Source organism: Natator depressus, chromosome 6, assembly GCF_965152275.1.
Source record: "Natator depressus isolate rNatDep1 chromosome 6, rNatDep2.hap1, whole genome shotgun sequence".
NCBI classification, from domain to species: domain Eukaryota; kingdom Metazoa; phylum Chordata; order Testudines; family Cheloniidae; genus Natator; species Natator depressus.
The window spans coordinates 105,305,962-105,324,580 of record NC_134239.1 but is presented as its reverse complement, the minus strand read 5'-3'; the positions used below and the strand labels follow the sequence as shown (position 1 = coordinate 105,324,580).

The 18,619-nt window shown below is 43.4% G+C and overlaps 2 long non-coding RNA genes across 2 annotated transcripts in view; one reads left to right on the top strand and one right to left on the bottom strand.

Moving 5' to 3' along the window:
- The window catches only part of LOC141989472 (uncharacterized), a 90,199-nt gene that overhangs the window by 68,512 nt on the left and 3,068 nt on the right, over positions 1–18,619 (top strand). The gene's annotated exons all lie outside the window — the stretch shown is intronic.
- The window catches only part of LOC141989473 (uncharacterized), a 48,758-nt gene continuing 35,936 nt past the window's right edge, over positions 5,798–18,619 (bottom strand). The window contains exons 2-3 of the long non-coding RNA XR_012639988.1: positions 12,001–12,123; positions 5,798–6,185 (exon numbers count right to left, since the gene is read on the bottom strand). This is a non-coding gene — a long non-coding RNA (uncharacterized LOC141989473). The remainder of the gene's footprint in view (positions 6,186–12,000; positions 12,124–18,619) is intronic.

Genomic DNA, 18,619 nt, shown 5'->3' with positions numbered 1-18,619 from the left:
TGCTGTGAGGATAAATATTAAGGACTGTGAGGTGCTGAGATACTGCAGTGTTGGGCATTATAGGTAACTAAAATTCCTAGCAGATAAATAGTATAGATCTACTGAAGTCAGCTGACAATCCGGTGCTGGCGCTAGGCAGAGAGGTGAACGTGTCTGAGCTGTGGTCCTGACTAGACTTGTTCCGTGTAAATGAAACACCTCTTTAGTTTTCTGTAGAACCATATCTTTTGTCTCAATTGAGCAGGACCTGGCACAACAAAAGTGAAATATTTCCCCTTCCCTGCTGCTTAGGAACCTGATTCTACTCCCATTAAGGACAATGGCAAACCTCACATAAGCATCATTGATATACAGTCAGGGCCTATGGGTCCAGAGAAGAGAAGAACAGTAGAGAAGGGATCTAGAGATGGGCATGGACCACCACCCTGTATCCAAATATGCTCGAACCTTGTCAAGTTAGGACCAGAATCTGAAAGCTGTGCCTTAGGCTAATTTTTAATGGGGTCTTTAAGAGACTCAGATGTGGTAGAGTGACTGTGGAGAACCAAAACCTTGATGTTCATATGGGATGAAACTCATCCCTGTGCAGGGGACTAACACAAGAACACTTAATTCTTCCAAATAGGGCCTAAGTGGGATATAAGTGCTACATAGGATTTCTGTTGGCCCTCTGCACTGGGGTGAATTTCACCCTAAATATCCATCCATGCCCACATCTATGGCATACCAACCTGAAAAGCTCGATGTCTTATTTGTCTTTGAGATCAAAAAACTTGTGAAATTTACCTAACACTGGTCTGACCCTTTGTGCCAGCAGGATGAGGCATGACCTCTCAGTGCTGGAAAGTTCGCCCACAGATAACGTATACACTGTTTTGCCCAGGGCCATGTTTTTCCCTCATCTGAAAAAACTCTCTCTCTCTATTTTCTGTATTTATAAAGTTCTTTTGTCAATGATGAAGCCTTCTGCAGTAGTGCACATGTTCTCAGACTAAACACTCAGTGCAAGTCAGGTACAGAGGTGTGTGCTTCTCTGAAGCTGCCCACTTCAGTTTTCTCTTTATCAAATAAATTAAAGGCACTTCATCTATACTTGTAAGTACATCATTACTTCTGAGTGCTATATCATTATTATCAAAGTGTTCTAACACCATCACCGAAAGACCTTGACACGCTGTAAATAACTTTGCCTCTTGCTTTGATACTGCACAGACTCCTGAAATTGTGTTTATTGTCTGCAGGCATTATGGATGCCTAATGTGAAAGAGCTGGAGAGCACACACTCAAAATGAATGGATATATATTCTATTTCTATTCATAACCATTCTTTCCCTCAGACAGGGTTTGATATATCTTCTTGGGCTTTGAGGCTGAAAAGGGAAAATAGACTGATTCTTTCTCTGAGAAGTTTCTCTCCCCTCCCCCACCCCGCCTCAATAAATGGAGGGGAGGTAGAGGATTATGGGAATAGTGATGGCTGAACCTCAAAAGATTCAAAGGTTCCGCCTGGAAGTTTATTCATAAACTTACCCAGACCCTCTTTGATTTGTGAATCTTGTGTGAAGGCCTCTATCATCAGATTTCAAGTACTTCCTACCCCAAGTTGGCCCAGGTCTACCCGACACAGTCACAGTTGTTTAGTACTTCAATGTCCAATCCTAGACAAAACCAGAAAGTTCAGAGGTCTAGAAAGGAATATATTAAAGCTGATTATGGATCAAGCCCTAGATACACTGAAGACTAAATTTTGAGCTATGAACCACTTTAATAGTTAGACTGCTCTGGGACCACAAAGCCAAGGATGACACGTGACATCAAGGACAAAGCATTCTCAGTCAAGGGGATTGGCTATGGCACAAACTTCCAGAGGAGCACAGGAGAATCCAGAGTCTGACCATATTTTGGAAACACTGTAAAAGCTTCCACATTGAAAAGGCCTTTTCACCATAAGAAGGATACTAACATTGACACCCTCCCAAAAAAAGCCCAGTGTGATGGGGTAGACTAACCCACACTGGAGAGCAAGGGGTTAAGGAACAGCTCTGGGCCCAGGCAGTCCCACTCAGCCACCCCTGAAAAGTTCACACAAGCTGGAGGCAAGGCTTTATAAAGGCGAGCAGAGCGGTTCAGAGATGGGCAGTAGAAGGGAGCAGAAGTGGAAAGTGCTGCCTAGGTGCTCATTGCCTGAGAACTGACCACACAGACCTGTGCAAACCCAAGTGACTGAGTGTGCAGGTCAGAGACTTGATTGGAGCAATTTACTCTGGGAAGCTAAAGGGGACTGAAGTAGGAAGTGTTCAGGGAGGCAGCAGCTTAGCACCCTAAGGTGTCAGGCAGAGCTGCCCACCATCAAGCCCTGGACCAGAGCCTGGTGGAGAGGGCAGTCCCAGGCTCCCCTACCCACTCTGAGAAGATATTGCAACACCTGGAGTCTTCACCTTGGTGAGAGATCAGCTGAAAAAGGCCTTGACTGGTCAAGGACTCAGCCCCCAATAAAACCTCTGTGCTAAAGGGGAGGAATGGAAACCCTTGGGCCAGAGGCACTGAAGGACCAGACTGAGGCCTGGTCTACACTGTGGGAGGAGGGGGGATCTAAGTTACACAACTTCAGCTACGTAAATAACGTAGCTGAAGTCGACATACTTAAATCTACTTACCGCGGTGTCTTCGCTGCGGTGAGTCAACTGCTGACATTGCCCCATCGACTCTGCCTGCGCCTCTCGCTCTGGTGGAGTACCGGAGTCGACAGGAGAGCGCTCGGCGGTCGATTTATCGCATCTTCACTAGATGCGATAAATCGACTCCCGCTGGATCGATCGCTCCGGAGGTAAGTGTAGACATGCCCTGTGCTTTTCAACGGGGAGGTACCCTGCCAAAGCCCTGCCTAACCATTAGGCAGCACTCTTGGTGACTGTGCACCTTTATCTATACCCAGCCAACCCAAAACAAAAGTAAATTAATAAAATCTAAAGAAAAACATAAACCCTCCCCTAAGCAGATTTTTTACCCTGAAAAGGGCAAGACTCCATGAAAGCCACTAGGGACTTTGCTATTGCTCTCAATTTTACATGCAGACACTCAGATGATGGCTGGTAGGACACAGATTAGACAAATACATCAAACATTTTAGAACATTAAAGAAATCCTAAACACATAGGGAGGTCAAGTGTACAGTGAACCATAAATCCTTACCCAGACTTTCCAAAATATCCCAACAAATAAGAAATAGCAGAAATATTTTCCAGCACTACCAGTGAAATAACTCACAGATGTGGAATGTCAGACAAAGTCCTCACACCTATTTCTTCCACTAAACTCTCTCCTTCGGTTCCAAATCTTGTTCCCAGTAAAAGCTAATTGCCTCCAACAGACTATACCACCCTGAGATCTCATAGCATTATCATATAAACCAATGGTTGACAAAGGATCAAAGGCAGCAAGGACATTAGAGTTCAGAGGAATGTAAAAGCCATCAGTACTTACAGCAAGGCATCCTGGTGGCTATATAGCCAGTGAAGATGGAGAGATAGGACATTTAAATAATTGTTATTCAGGTTACTAAGGAATGCCATTCTCCTCAATAGATCTGTTCCACGGGTGCATTTAAAAGCATAGCTTTACTGACTAAAATAAGTTTTTATCTCCTTTTAATTCCTGTTAAGACAGCAGAGCCAATACAGCCTTGGAAGAGTCAGCTGGATTCTAGTCTGCTTTAATTTACTAAATATTGATTGCAGAACCTTTATTGTTGGTGAGATATGAGCCAGAAAGAACTCAGCTTTGAAAAAAAACCATGTTTTTATTACTCTTTTACTTATTGTCTCTCAGTGATTCCAGCTCAAGTCTGCTCAATGGGGGCTTGAACCTACACTAAGTGAAATCAATGGCAAAGCTCCCATTAACTTTAAGGGTACGTCTACACTTACAGAGTTTTTCCGCTGTCAGTTTCCCCAGTGATAGGGAACTGGTAAAAGTAAAGCACTGATTTGTTTACTCACTTATTTCGACAGGCATCAGAGAGTGTTTACATCTGCAGCACTTCCATCACCGATGAGAGCAGGGTACTGAGAGCAGCTATCCCACAGCGCAGTTCTCTCCATTTTGACAATAGGTCTTGTGGGAAGGGGATGTGCGGAGGGCATTCTGGGTCCTTGCTTAGTGCCCCGTGATGCATTGCTTCATGTCTCAGCAGCCCCATTACTTCCTTGTTCCTTATGCGGCATTTTTTAACACCTCTTGCTCTCTGGCTTCTTTCCCCGACACATCTACAAGCAGGAATGGATCCTGCACTTCTGTCCACTGCTCTGATAGCTGTCACTTGCACATTGCGCGTGGCAGTGCAGCTGTTCTTAAACTTGCAAAGAGAACTGCAGTCAGAGATGCCTGATGAGCTGCCTGAAATGGAAAGCAGTAACATTCGATTGCTTTTGGCATTAACGGAGGAGCTGAGCACTGTGGAATGGCGTTTTTGGGCTAGGAAAGCTAGCTCAGAGTGGGATCATATCATTATGCATGTCTGGGATGACTACCAGTGGCTTCAAAACTTTCGGATGTGGAAAGCCACCTTCATGGAACTGTGTGCTGAGCTTTCCCCAGACCTGCATCACAAGAACACCAGATTGAGAGCTGCACTCACTGTAGAGAAGCGTGTGGCAATCACTGTGGAAGCTGGCAACTCCAGACAGCTACCGGTCGGTTGCGAACCAGTTTGGAGTGGGGAGATTGACCGTTAGTGCCGTGGTAACTCAAGTGTGCCAGGCCATTAATCGCATCCTACTGCGCAAGACCATGACTCTTGGTAATGTGTGAGACATTTTGGATGGCTTTGCAGAAATGGGCTTCCCTAACCGTGGTGAGGCGCACATCCCTATTGTTGCCCCAGCCCACCTTGGCACCGAGTACATAAATCATATTTCTCCATGGTTTTGCAGGCGCTACTAGATCTCTGTGGGCGTTTCACTGATATTAACGCTGGATGGTCCGGAAAGGTGCATGATGCATGTATCTTCAGAAACACTGGCTTGTACAGAAAGCTGCAAGTGGGGACTTTCTTTCCATACCAGCAGATCACTGTCGGGGAAGTGGAAATGCCCATTGTGATCCTGGGAGACCCAGCTTACCCATCAATGCCATGGCTCATGAAGCCATACACTGGAAACCTCGATGTCAGTAAGGAACATTTCAACAACAGGCTGAGTAGGTGCAGAATGGCTGTCAAATGTGCATTTGGCCATTTGAAAGCACGATGTTTGTACAGTAGACTGGAAATAAGTGAGGAAAATATTCCCATGGTTATTGCGGCCTGCTGTACTTTACATAACATTTGTGAGGAGAAGGGCGAAAGGTTTACTCCTATGTGGAGGGTGGAGGCCGAACGCCTGGCTGCTGAGTTTCAGCAGCCAGATAGCAGGGCTATTAGAGGGGCACGACATGTGGCAGTTAGGATCTGGGATGCCTTAAGGGAAAAGTTTGAAAATGAAAATCATTAAACTTTGCTGCTGTGCTTGGGAAACAAAGTGTTAACAGCACGCGCTGTGCTACATGGCGCTTCTGTCTGCGATTTCAGTGAAGATGAAGTTGACTTGGAGCTGTGATGACATGTACAGAAATGTGAACACACGAATAAAGCTTGCTTCTTTTTGAAAAAATTGTGCTTTTATTTAAAAAAAAAAAAAGAAGAGAACACACCACATTCACATATATCCACCCTCAGTGATGGTGGTGAACAGGGTGGGGGACCCGTACACCTCACAGCTGTTTATAACTTCAGCTGTCATTTGACAAGCTGTCTGGAGGTGTGGATTGTGGGGGGAATGGAAAAAATTTGCAGTGAGCCTATAAGAATGTGCAGTGGGAGTTTGGGGAGTGCATGGGAAAGAATTCTGCATTTGCTGTAGTGGGGAGTGGGCACGGATCAGGTCACTCTGCAGTGTAATGAGAGAATGCAACATATCTGTCTGACGCTCCAAAACATGGTTAGCTTCTCCGTGGCTTCCCTATGGAAAGCATTAGTCTCTTTTCAGTCTCGGTTCTCTCCCTCTTTCCACTTTGTCATGGTTTCTTCTCCATTTATTTTTATCATGCATTTCCTCACGAAACATGTCCACCCTTGTGCATCTTGGCCGCTTTCTTATGCATTGCAGGCACTCTGCTACAGTGGGGGGGTGGGTCTTCCACAGTCATTTCTGGGGAGACCAAAGCAACATATTACTGATGTACATACATACAGGAATCACTGTGTATGTTTCAATACACCACTGGTAAGAAATCACCGTCTTGGTGACAGAAGTGAAGCACCCCTGGTGCACAAGAGCCCAGCAATGGTGAGGGAACGCCAGGTTAGAGGGTTTATTGCACACAACCATTCTGAAAAGGGCAAGCGTGAACAGAGGGCACCCAGCACACAAACAGTCACCTTAGCACTTTCCTATGCCTGCTATCTGCTTTATGCATTGTCAGAGCCAAGCAACTTACCAGAGCTCTGCTCTCCTGCCTCCGCCTCAGCGGCCAGTGGCCGCTCACAGTGGCTAGACACCTCCAGAGCGGAGAAGGGGCCCTGAGCACACGCAGCAACGGGCTCCACAGCTTCCTCAGTCTCCTCCTCTTCATCTATGACTCCTCCTCCTGGCTAGGGCCACTTTCCCCTGCCTCCAGACATGCAGAAGTATCTACTGGGCTCTTTGCAATGGAGGTGAGGTCATTACTTAGGATTGCATCCAACTCACTGTAAAAACGGCAGCTTTGGGGCGCAGGACCAGACCAACTGTTTGCTTCCCTCACCTTGTGGTAGGCGTTCCTCAGCTCCTTCACCTTCGCTCTGCACTTCAGAGTGTCCCTGTTATGCCCCTTCTCCTACAAGCTGCATGCAATCTGCTAGCAGGTATTGAAATTCCTACGGCTGGAACGCAGCTGGCACTGCACAGCCTCCTCTCCTCAAACACTGATCAAGTCCAGTGGCTCATCATTGCTCCAAGCAGGGGATCGTTTGCTGCATGGAGCAGCCATGGTCACCTGGCCAGATGAGCACTCGCAACAGGAAAGGGAGTTTCAAACTTCTCAGAGCTTTACAGGGGGAGGGGCGGACATCTGTTTACCTGGCGTCAGAGCAGCAGAGGTGCTGGCCAGAGTGGTCACCTAGGCACTGTGGGATAGCCTCCAGAGGCTTAAAGCAGTTTACACAGGAAGAACGTGTCTTCACTTGCACAGTACCCCAAAAGAATCAGCAGTAAGAGCTGTACGCCTCTCATGGAGGTGGTTTTCTGTTTGCAGTGAAACTTCCGAGTTTCACCGCAAAAAGTCATTAACAAAGTGTAGATGCTCCCGTGGTTTTGCTTTAAATGGCAAATGTAGACATGCCCTAATGCTGCTGGTTTAAGTAAAAAGATAGTGAATTCTATCCTAATCTAGTCAGGTTTTAATACTATGCCTACCTCCATGGTCTCTAAGCACCTTGCTAACTGAGCGAAGGCAAGTTACAGAGCCAAGCCAAAAACACTGACTGACAACCAGCAAAGCAAAAAGCACAACTGAGAGTACTAGTTGCCTGGGTAGAATCGGAGTCAGGACATGAGAATCTGGCAGCACCTCTAACCACTCATGTCAACCCCTAAAAACTGATTTGAAATGCAAATTTTTAAACAGTAAATAAAATTTAGCTGCATTACACGCAATTGGCAGCGATGGCTTTTTCAGACTATGTAGAAAGCTTCAGAATGGTCAACAATAAATCAGTGACTTCTTGTTTTAGTAGTTTTATTTTTCAGGGAAGGGAGGTGTCATTCTCTATCCTGCTAACAAAAAAACCCCAGCAGATTGTAATAACGTCCTAATTTAACGCCTGATAGGTTTCCTCACTGGGTAGAATAAGAGACAGTGGAACACTCTGGAAGGCCTAGTTCAGTCTAAAAGAAAAAGAAAATTATTCTAAATTTCAATGGCAATACTCATCATATGATCACTGCGACCTAGGCAATGAAATTAGTTACCGTGGTAACCACAGGTTGCATCATTAAGAATTTTTAAAATGTTGACATTTCGGAGGCAGAACTTGAAACACTAGGAGAAGAGCAGGAGAGAGGAAGGCTTGAGAGAGGTATAAGAAGGAATCAAAGGGTTGAGTGCTTTCAAGAGATTGGATAAGGAAACAATGTGGGGAATAGGAGGCATAGATATATTAAGTGCCTTTTCTGTTTTCTTTCCTAGAATCATCGAAGCAAAGAGGAGAGGGAGGGGAAGTTCCCCTCCATATTTCTCCTTTGTCTCTCTTCCCAATTTGACAGACAGACGGACAGAAGAAAAAAAAAGAAAAACCAGTTAACTGTTAAGGTTGATTGCTAATTATCTCATTCTGCATTGTGCTCATGAGCCTAGTGAGAAATGTACACAGCTGGCCAAAAAACAAATTTCACCTCCATGAAAATTTTTGAATCTTTGGAAAAATGTTCATCCCAAATCAGGATGAAAAGTCAGAGACTCAAAATTTTTCACAGAACTGAAATCCTGCAATATTTTATTTTGGAAACACTAAAACATTCCCATTACTGGAACTGTTTAGCATTTCTAAAATAAAATATGTTCTCTGGGATCAGTAGCTCTCCTGTCCGGAGCCAAGGAGCCTGGAAAGTAGGGATCTACCGCAATCCACCCAACAGGCTGCCAAGGAGTGGGGGAGCCAGAGCCAGGAACAATTTTCTGATGGGAAATATTTTCCAGGGTAAATTTCACTTTTGTGCAAAGTGACTTTTCCATCAGAAAATTCCTCAGATGGAAAATTCCCAACCTGCTCTAGAAATGTAGAACGAAAATTTTAGTGTCCGGATTTGCACACACTCCCTCCCCCCACCCCAGATTTTTCTTTTAAATTTTTCTTTGTTATATATGAAAACAGATACAAATGTTTGATTTGGGGAAAACATTAGATTTGAGTGTATTCTTGTTCTCAGTAAGACATGGATAGCTTGAATTTAATAAATTATTTTGCAGCATAGAACACAGTAACCTGAGCAGCTGATCTCTTAATGGCAGTCTACAGTTGTTTCCTGATCTGTCCCTACAGTCCAGAGCCCCACCATCCTAGGTGCAGCATGATCTTTGGTCTCGGTAGCCATACCCCACTTCCTTACTCAACAGTGACATATGGGATGAGGCTTTCTTCCGGCAACTCGCAGAAGCTACTAGATCGCACGCCCTGGTTCTCATGGGTGACTTTAATCATCCTGATATCTGCTGGGAGAGCTCTACAGCGGTGCACAGACAATCCAGGAAGTTTTTGGAAAATGTAGGGGACACTTTCCTGGTGCAAGTGCTGGAGGAGCCAACTAGGGGGAGAGCTTTTCTTGACCTGCTGCTCACAAACCGGGAAGAATTAGTAGGGGAAGCAAAAGTGGATGGAAATCTGGGAGGCAGTGACCATGAGTTGGTCGAGTTCAGGATCCCGACACAGGGAAGAAAGGGAAGCAGCAGAATACGGACCCTGGACTTCAGGAAAGCAGACTTCGACTCCCTCAGCGAACTGATGGGTAGGATCCCCTAGGGGAATAACATGAGGGTGAAAGGAGTCCAGGAGAGCTGGCTGTATTTCAAAGAATCCCTATTGAGGTTACAGGGACAAACCATCCCGATGTGTCGAAAGAATAGTAAATATGGCAGGCGACCAGCTTGGCTTAACAGTGAAATCCTTGCGGATCTTAAACATAAAAAATAAGCTTACAAGATGTGGAAGATTGGACAAATGACCAGGGAAGAGTATAAAACTGTTGCTCAGGCATGTAGGAATGAAATCAGGAGGGCCAAATCGCACCTGGAGCTTCAGCTAGCAAGAGATGTTAAGAGTAACAAGAAAGGTTTCTTCAGGTATGTTGGCAACAAGAAGAAAGCCAAGGAAAGTGTGGGCCCCTTACTGAATGAGGGAGGCAACCTAGTGACAGAGGATGTGGAAAAAGCTAATGTACTCAATGCTTTTTTTGCCTCTGTCTTCACGAACAAGGTCAGCTCCCAGACTGCTGCGCTGGGCAACACAGCATGTGGAGTAGGTGGCCAGCCCTCTGTGGAGAAAGAAGTGGTTAGGGACTATTTAGAAAAGCGGGATGTGCACAAGTCCATGGGGCCGGATGCGTTGCATCCGAGAGTGCTAAAGGAATTGGCGGATGTGATTGCAGAGCCATTGGCCATTATCTTTGAAAACTCCTGGCGACCGGGGGAAGTCCCGGACGACTGGAAAAAGGCTAATATAGTGCCCATCTTTAAAAAAGGGAAGAAGGAGGATCCTGGGAACTACCGGCCAGTCATCCTCACCTCAGTCCCCGGAAAAATCATGGAGCAGGTCCTCAAGGAATCAATCCTGAAGCACTTACATGAGAGGAAAGTGATCAGGAACAGTCAGCATGGATTCACCAAGGGTAAGTCATGCCTGACTAATCTAATCGCCTTCTGTGATGAGATTACTGGTTCTGTGGATGAAGGGAAAGCAGTGGATGTATTGTTTCTTGACTTTAGCAAAGCTTTTGACACGGTCTCCCACAGTATTCTTGTCAGCAAGTTAAAGAAGTATGGGCTGGATGAATGCACTATAAAGGTGGGTAGAAAGTTGGCTAGATTGTCGGGCTCAACGGGTAGTGATCAATGGCTCCATGTCTAGATGGCAGCCGGTATCAAGTGGAGTGCCCCAAGGGTCGGTCCTGGGGCTGGTTTTGTTCAATATCTTCATAAATGATCTGGAGGATGGTGTGGATTGCACTCTCAGCAAATTTGCGGATGATACTAAACTAGGAGGAGTGGTAGATACGGTGGCAGGTAGGGATAGGATACAGAGGGACCTAGACAAATTGGAGGATTGGGCCAAAAGAAATCCGATGAGGTTCAACAAGGATAAGTGCAGGGTCCTGCACTTAGGACGGAAGAATCCAATGCACCACTACAGACTAGGGACCGAATGGCTAGGCAGCAGTTCTGCGGAAAAGGACCTAGGGGTGACAGTGGACGAGAAGCTGGATATGAGTCAACAATGTGCCCTTGTTGCCAAGGCCAATGGCATTTTGGGATGTATAAGTAGGGGCATAGCCAGCAGATCGAGGGACGTGATCGTTCCCCTCTATTCGACATTGGTGAGGCCTCATCTGGAGTACTGTGTCCAGTTTTGGGCCCCACGCTACAAGAAGGATGTGGAAAAATTGGAGAGAGTCCAGCGAAGGGCAACAAAGATGATTAGGGGTCTGGAACACATGACTTATGAGGAGAGGCTGAGGGAACTGGGATTGTTTAGTCTGCAGAAGAGAAGAATGAGGGGGGATTTGATAGCTGCTTTCAACTACCTGAAACGGGGTTCCAAAGAGGATGGTTCTAGACTGTTCTCAGTGGTAGAAGATGACAGGACAAGAAGTAATGGTCTCAAGTTGCAGTGGGGGAGGTTTAGGTTGGATATTAGGAAAAAAATTTTCACTAGGAGGGTGGTGAAACACTGGAATGGGTTACCTAGGGAGGTGGTGGAATCTCCTTCCTTAGAAGTTTTTAAGGTCAGGCTTGAAAAAGCCCTGGCTGGGATGATTTAGTTGGGGATTGGTCCTGCTTTGAGCAGGGGGTTGGACTAGATGACCTCCTGAGGTCCCTTCCAACCCTGATATTCTATGATTCTATGTTCCATACATTGATATACAAGTACATGGCCAGATCCTGAGCTAATGTAAATCAGCATAGCTCCACTGATGCTAATTGAACTGCACCAGTTTACACCATATAATAATTTGTCTCACTCTTTATTGATTGGAAGAAATTTAGTCAGAAGATAAGATCTGTATCAAAGTGTTGCATTCCTCCAGACAATCAAACCTTTCTTTGCCTTCATTTTCTTTTTCCAGCTCTTATTTCTCCATTATCTCTTAAGAACCAATTTTCCAATGTTGAAACAGTTTCTTTGGTGAATTTCTAGGGGCATTGACATAGTAAGCAGAGGAAACACAATCCTGACAAACCTCTTTAGATTTTTAACATCCAAAAGGCTCTTACCTTGGTTCTGGGATCTTTTCACTGCTCTAAATTGCTCTGAGGAAAGGTCAAGATCCTTCCATATGTTTGCAGGTCCCTGCCAAGTACTGAGTTGTTATAACTTCCACAGCACACATGGGTTGCCTTGGTGGGAAAAGAGGACTGTGAGTGCTAAGGCGATGGTCCCATGACTATTGTTTATTGCATCCTTATACTTTCTCTCTCTTCTATTTCCCCATTTAGCAACTAAACTAAACAAATAATCAGAACAACACAGAAACAAACAACACAGCCTTAGGTCTAGTTTCTGTCTGACTTAAGAGGGGGCAAGCTGGCCTTTTGGCCCAGAAATGAGTGGATTTCCTCTAGCCACAAAGACATTTTTCTTTCATTTCCCTACTTCTTCCTCCTACCTTCCCTGGTGGACTCATGCTGGCAGCAGTTGAATGAAGATAGCCAGTGGGAGTTGGAAGAGAGGCTTGTGTTGCAGTTTTCAATCCTCCATACCCTTCAGTCTATTCTGGCTTTTGCCTCACACAACCCCAAAATTGTTTCTAACAGATTGGCTTTGGAAGTTGGAGTGTTTATCTAGGCAATTTAACAGCAATATCTCAGGAAATGTCCAAAAGGAAGCCAAACGCTGCAGGAAGGTTTCATGTTATTAGTTCCCTGGTTTTTACAGGCAACAAATACATTTACATTTGAATGCTGTAAACAGACACGAAGTGACATTCAGATTGGTGAACAGAATCTCTCACTGAGAGTCCACTGTCCTGTCCTTTATACCAGTCCTGTGTCATCACTAAGCTTCTTCCTATTGACTGACTTCCAAAGCAGCCAGCTTTCGAGTGTTTCAGTGAATCACATCCACTAACTCACTTCCTTGCAGAAATCTTCATTTGACATATGTAAGGGATATTTTTAAAACAGCACTGGCAATTTGAAAATCTTGGAATCCACAACTAGCATGGCTATGATAAAAATTCTAGCATTCAATGTGCATCAATAAAATCTCATCTACAGAGCCTCCTCAGACACTCAGTGGCACCCTTTTATTAGAGAATGTAGTGTGTCTAGTGGTTAGAGCAGGTGACGGGGACATAAGACTCCTCTGTTCTGTTCCCATCTCTGAGAGGAAGCGTCATCCAGTAGTTAGTCAGGACTCCTGGGTTCTATTCCCAGAGCCACAATTTACTGACTGTGTGCTTGGGAAAGCCTCTTCATTTCTCTGTGCCAACTGAGAGCAAGTTCTAGCAGGAATTTTGGAATGCTGAACATGCTTTGGTCTTGGTCGTGCTTGCAGTTTAGCCATGTTCAGCAACCATTGCTGACACCTGTTAGAAATAAATATTTTCCCTAGTGTAGACCAAGTTAATAGGGTGCAAATTTTACCTTCCTATGAGTTTGTCTGGCCAATCAGTTATCTAGGTATCAAGTAGCCCACTACGCCTGGTTTTGCAGGTTCATAAGTATCACTCTAAAACACACTTTGCTTTTAACTTGAAACTTGAGGAATATAAAATATGAATTTCCATCCAGGAGCTATCACTAATTTAGGATACAGGAATCTAGACGGGACTTAAACAATCACATTAGCAAAAAGCCTGGCTGTCACGAAACAATTAATAGAGATGAACTTTAAAAAATACTTTATGCAGTAGGTCTGCTCATTTTGCTATGGAATAATCAATAGTTGCACCTATATGTTAAATTAATTAGCATACCTATGAAATGCAAGTGTGCCATCAATACAAGAATGAGTACTGGATGCATATTTTCAAATTAAGAATAAGCAATATGTCAGGAATATATTAAACTGAATGGAAGAGGTAGTGCCAGTGATGTGTAATTGGTTTTTCCATTGTATAGTACATTTCTGTGGAAGGGTGGGGAGTTTGTTTTTTAATACATTAATTTGTCTCACAGATATATGCATTAACATGCCTCCTAATACAAGAAGAGATCTTTCCTGGCCAGGGTTCATGCCCGAAGTGGGTGTGGTTGTAAATCAATTGTAAACAACTGAGACAAAAAAAATTAGGAATTTCATGCTATCTGTACCACAGAAATGTGCATTACAGTTGTGATAATACAGAAATACTACTTCATTAGCACAAATATGCGAACTCACTCTAAAGTTTGAAGATTTACGTGAAATTGTTTAGATTAAAAACTAATGAATAAATCAGTACAGTCCTTAAACAAATTACTTTCCTCTTAATGCTGTTAGACACATTTTAGTTTACAATGGATGTGTAGTTTACAGAGTCAGGTAGAGGACTTTCCCATCAGAAGCTGCCTCACAAATCTGCTAGGCTGTTCAAATTTTTTTTGCCATAAGAAAGATTCCATGGGATTAATAGCTCCTTCCAAAATCATTTCCCCATTTTTGGTCTTTCCTAAAATTTCCCAAGTTCCTTTCAACAGCTGATCTCAGATTTCAGTGATGATGAGCAATGATCAGATTCAAGTACTCAGCTGATGCCTGTTTGACCCTTCTGAGGGGCCAATCCTGCAAGATGCCCTCCCTCATGTCAGCAGAAATTGAAGGCACTCAGCACTTTGCAGCATAAGAGGTTAGAGCTTAACTTTGGGCCCTGTCCTGCAAGATACTGAGGGGTCCCCCTTAAAGTAACAACTTGCAGTTCCCGCAGAATCCTCAATTTACCACATTTTTTTCTTAGTTTGAGATTGCTGGCCAACTTGATCCACAGACCAAGATCATATTACACATCTACCCACATCTGACTGACACCACGTCACCAATTGTGACTGACATCACAATTGGTGGAGAAATGGAAGAGACTTCCACTGGAAATTTCTATAGGGTTGGGACATCATAATATACATGAATATTCCAAAATATTGAAACAAACTGATTTGGCTTCTTTTTAAATTTGACTTTACCAAATAAAATTTTCCTCCCTGTGTCTTGCATTTTGGGACAAGCAGTATCTGAAGCTCTATGATCTCTTCCATTCTGGCTGCCATATTTAGTCTCTTTTTATCCCAGCTTGAAAGATAGACCAAAGGCCATTTTTATGAGAGCCCATCCTCACATCACTCTTACCAGCCTGACTGGAGGAAAGCTTCCTTGTGCAAGCACCAATAATTGGTTAAGTCCCCTCTTGTGACTGTCCACCAATTGTCAAACACGACAGCTGTTGATAAGGTTGGAGATACAGCTCCCAGAAGGAGAGGTGAGTTTAAAGACTGGCTTCCATCTAAGGCCTTGTTTACACTACAAAATTAAGTTGATGTAAGTTACAGTAATTATCATGGTTTTTCATGTCCACACTACCATCCTTCTGCTAGTGGTATGCCTCCTCACCAGGAGCACTTGCACCAACTTAAGTGGGGCAGTGTGGGGGGCTGACAGTCTGAGCTGTCAGCCCCTGACAGCTGGATTCCACTCTGCTAGGGGTGGCGGGAGGGACTCCAGCTATAAGCCCCATGCAGGGCTGACAGGGCTAACTACATCCACCTAAGTGTTATGCCTCTCGCGGAGCTGGAGTTATTAGGCTGGTGTAGTGGGTTACTACATCAGCGGGAGCAACATCGTAGTGTAGACATTTATGGAGTTAGGTCGACGTTAGCTGCTTTACATTGATCTAACTCTGCAGCGTAGACCAGGCCTACCTCTTAGCACAACTCCTGCTGCCTATGGACCATGAAGCTTCTGATTGAAGCCTCAGCTGTAATATTTTGAAGGACATTTACACAGCGATTCCAGACACCAGATGAGTGGCTCTGTTAATTGTTTTGTGTCAGGACACCAAAGTCCCAATCCAGCATGTGCTTAATTTTAAGCATACTCAATAAAGTCGATTTACAAGTCTAGACCCATTTAAATCAGTTGGTCTACTCACATGCTTAAAGTTAAGCACATGCTTGAAGTGCCCTCCTGGCTCATGGCCCAGTTTCCAGATACAACATATAGTCAGTCCTCAATCTGCAGGTTGCCACTGCCTGAGGGCAGTGGTTTAGCACTTTCTGCCCAAGGACCAGCCGAAGAGTGTAGTGAGTGGAGACTAGATGCTACTTGGATGATTTGAATGATTCTGCTGGAGACTAGGGTAGATTTTGCATCTCCTGGACCATCTTATCCTACCCCAGGCAGGGCACTTGAACCCAGATCTACTCATGGAGACAGTTTAGCTCTCTCTTTTTTTAAAAAAAAAATCTGTTAATAAAAGTGCTTTCCTAGAGTGCAAAAAGTACAAGGCAACAGGACATAATAACATGTATTAGCAGTCTCTGATATTAATAGCACAGATTGTCACATGATATGACAGTGATTAAAGTGGGCATGGATAGAGGTCTCCCTTTCTTCTAGGACGCACTGTTCCCCCATGCAAACAGAAAATAAACACAGCCCTTCCAGAGCATAAATGCCAATAACTGTGAAATTTTGATTAAATAATAGATATGTGTTCAGAAGCACTTCTTTATAGTATGTGATTAAGAAAGATAACTAGACATCCTTACAGCTATAATGATAATAATTACCACAACACATAAAGTGTAGAATATGACACTGGAAAGGCCATTATTAACCTTTCCCAGGGTTATTTTTTGGTGTGTTTTTGACACTATGGACAGCAGTGTTCAGAGAACTAAATAAAACTCTAGCCATGGCAATTCTTTTCAGCCGCCTCTCTAATATGTTAAAGAGGAGGGAGGGAAGAGTGAAATATCTTTTTTTCAAAACAGGTGTTTGTTTAATATCAAACATCTGGGCAGTTTTACCAAGATTATTATGTTAAGACTTCTGCAACTATTGGTAATTCAAAAAAACTGACAAAGGGCTTCCCTGTTTACATATAGCTATAAATAATAGCGCTGTGCCTCAGACCCAGGGCCCTTTTATTCCTAGCAAACAAGTTTTATGTCCGTAAAGCACCCTACCACATTGTTTAGCATGTCACACACGTTATCAGATAATGCTAACCTGCAAATTCCACATTATGACACCAGTGCGCTTTTGCAACTCCGGTGGTGATCAAATCATGAGCTATTGATTATAACTTTGTAATATTAAAGTTCTACTTTGGTTCTTACCAGTATTGCTTTATATGGTTGGGCCATAGAGAAAGGTTGGATTTGATGGCATCTTATACCATCAGGTTTTTTAGCATCAGAAACAAGGATCTGCAAGACATTCTGAGAGTTTAACTGAGACCTGAAGGCAAAAAAGAACACATGGCCATAAAATGAACAGGCTGACTCGACACTGGTATGAATTGCTCCAAAATTCCTGAGGTTGAAAAAGTGAGAGCTGTTTACAGAGCTTTTGTAATCCACCTGTAGGAAAAAGCTAGCCTCTGTAAAAATCAATCAAGGTTTGGGAGCTCGCCACAAATGATTAAACAGCCTTCCGTGTGTTCAACTCCACTTTTCATATGATAAAAAAAGGCACTATTAGTCAGAGTCTTCACATCTGCAAAAATAATTTTGCATGAAGGCAAGAAGATGCCATTACTTTAAATTATGGCATTGGTGTGTGATAGATAGAGTGTGGGAAAGCCATAAATCCTGAGTCATTCTGTTCTGTAGTGTCCTGTAAATAACATAAGAGAACCAATAATCCGAGTGGCACAGGATAGTACTTTGAAACAGCTCTAATTAAGTCAGATCGAACCAAACCCAACTAAGCCAAGGTTTCTTCAACAATTTATTATTGAAAACACAATTAGCTGGAGGCATTCAGAGGAGCTTTGTGAAATCAAAGGCTGCACTGTAATTTAAAGTAAGTTTCCAAGTCACCAACTCATTAATAGCAGAGAAGGATTGCATGGCTGAAAGGCACTGAGTCAGAAGTAAAAATATGGAACCATTGGTATCATTTTTGGATGAAAATACAAATGATAAAATAATAATCATAGAATCGTAGGACTGGAAGGGACCTCGAGAGATCATCTAGTCTGTACTCTGCCCTCTTCCCCTATTCTTAGCTCAACTTCAATGCTAAAACTTAGAACTTATGAACGTCTGCTCCCTGGATAAAGGGATTTGTCTGTTTCAGCGCTTGCATTAGGAATTCTGTTCGATCTCCAGTTATATAGGTATATGTGGCATGAACTTCACCAACCTGCTGTTAAAATCCATTTAAAATTATTCCACTACTAGTATGAAGTGGAGGTACAGCTACTTGCTTAACTGAGCAGGATTCTTCCTTATTCTTGCATTCTTTAGAACAGAAAGTAACATCCACACTGTCCTTGGTAGGGTCTCACACAATCATATATGCAAGGTAAAAAAATTACGCATCATCTGCCATTGTCACAAAAGATTGACTTTCAATGAGACTCGGGCTCCTGAGTAGTGCTGTTTGGAAATGTTTAACAAAACTTTTCTTTTCCTAAATGAAAAATGCCATTTTTGTTGAAATTGAAACTGTTCACGGAATGTCTATTTTGACAAAAATTCCCGTGGAAGAATATTTTTTAATGATTTTTTTCCCCCATTTAGGAAAATTTTCATTTGAGAAAACATTGAATTTTCTTTTCAAGTTTTCTTTTATGCATTGGTTTTCCTTGTTATATTGTTTTTATTATTTTTACATTATTTTATAACAACACTAGTAGTGCAATAGTGCATAATCCCAATTCGAAATGAAAACCAAGTTTGGAATGTTGAA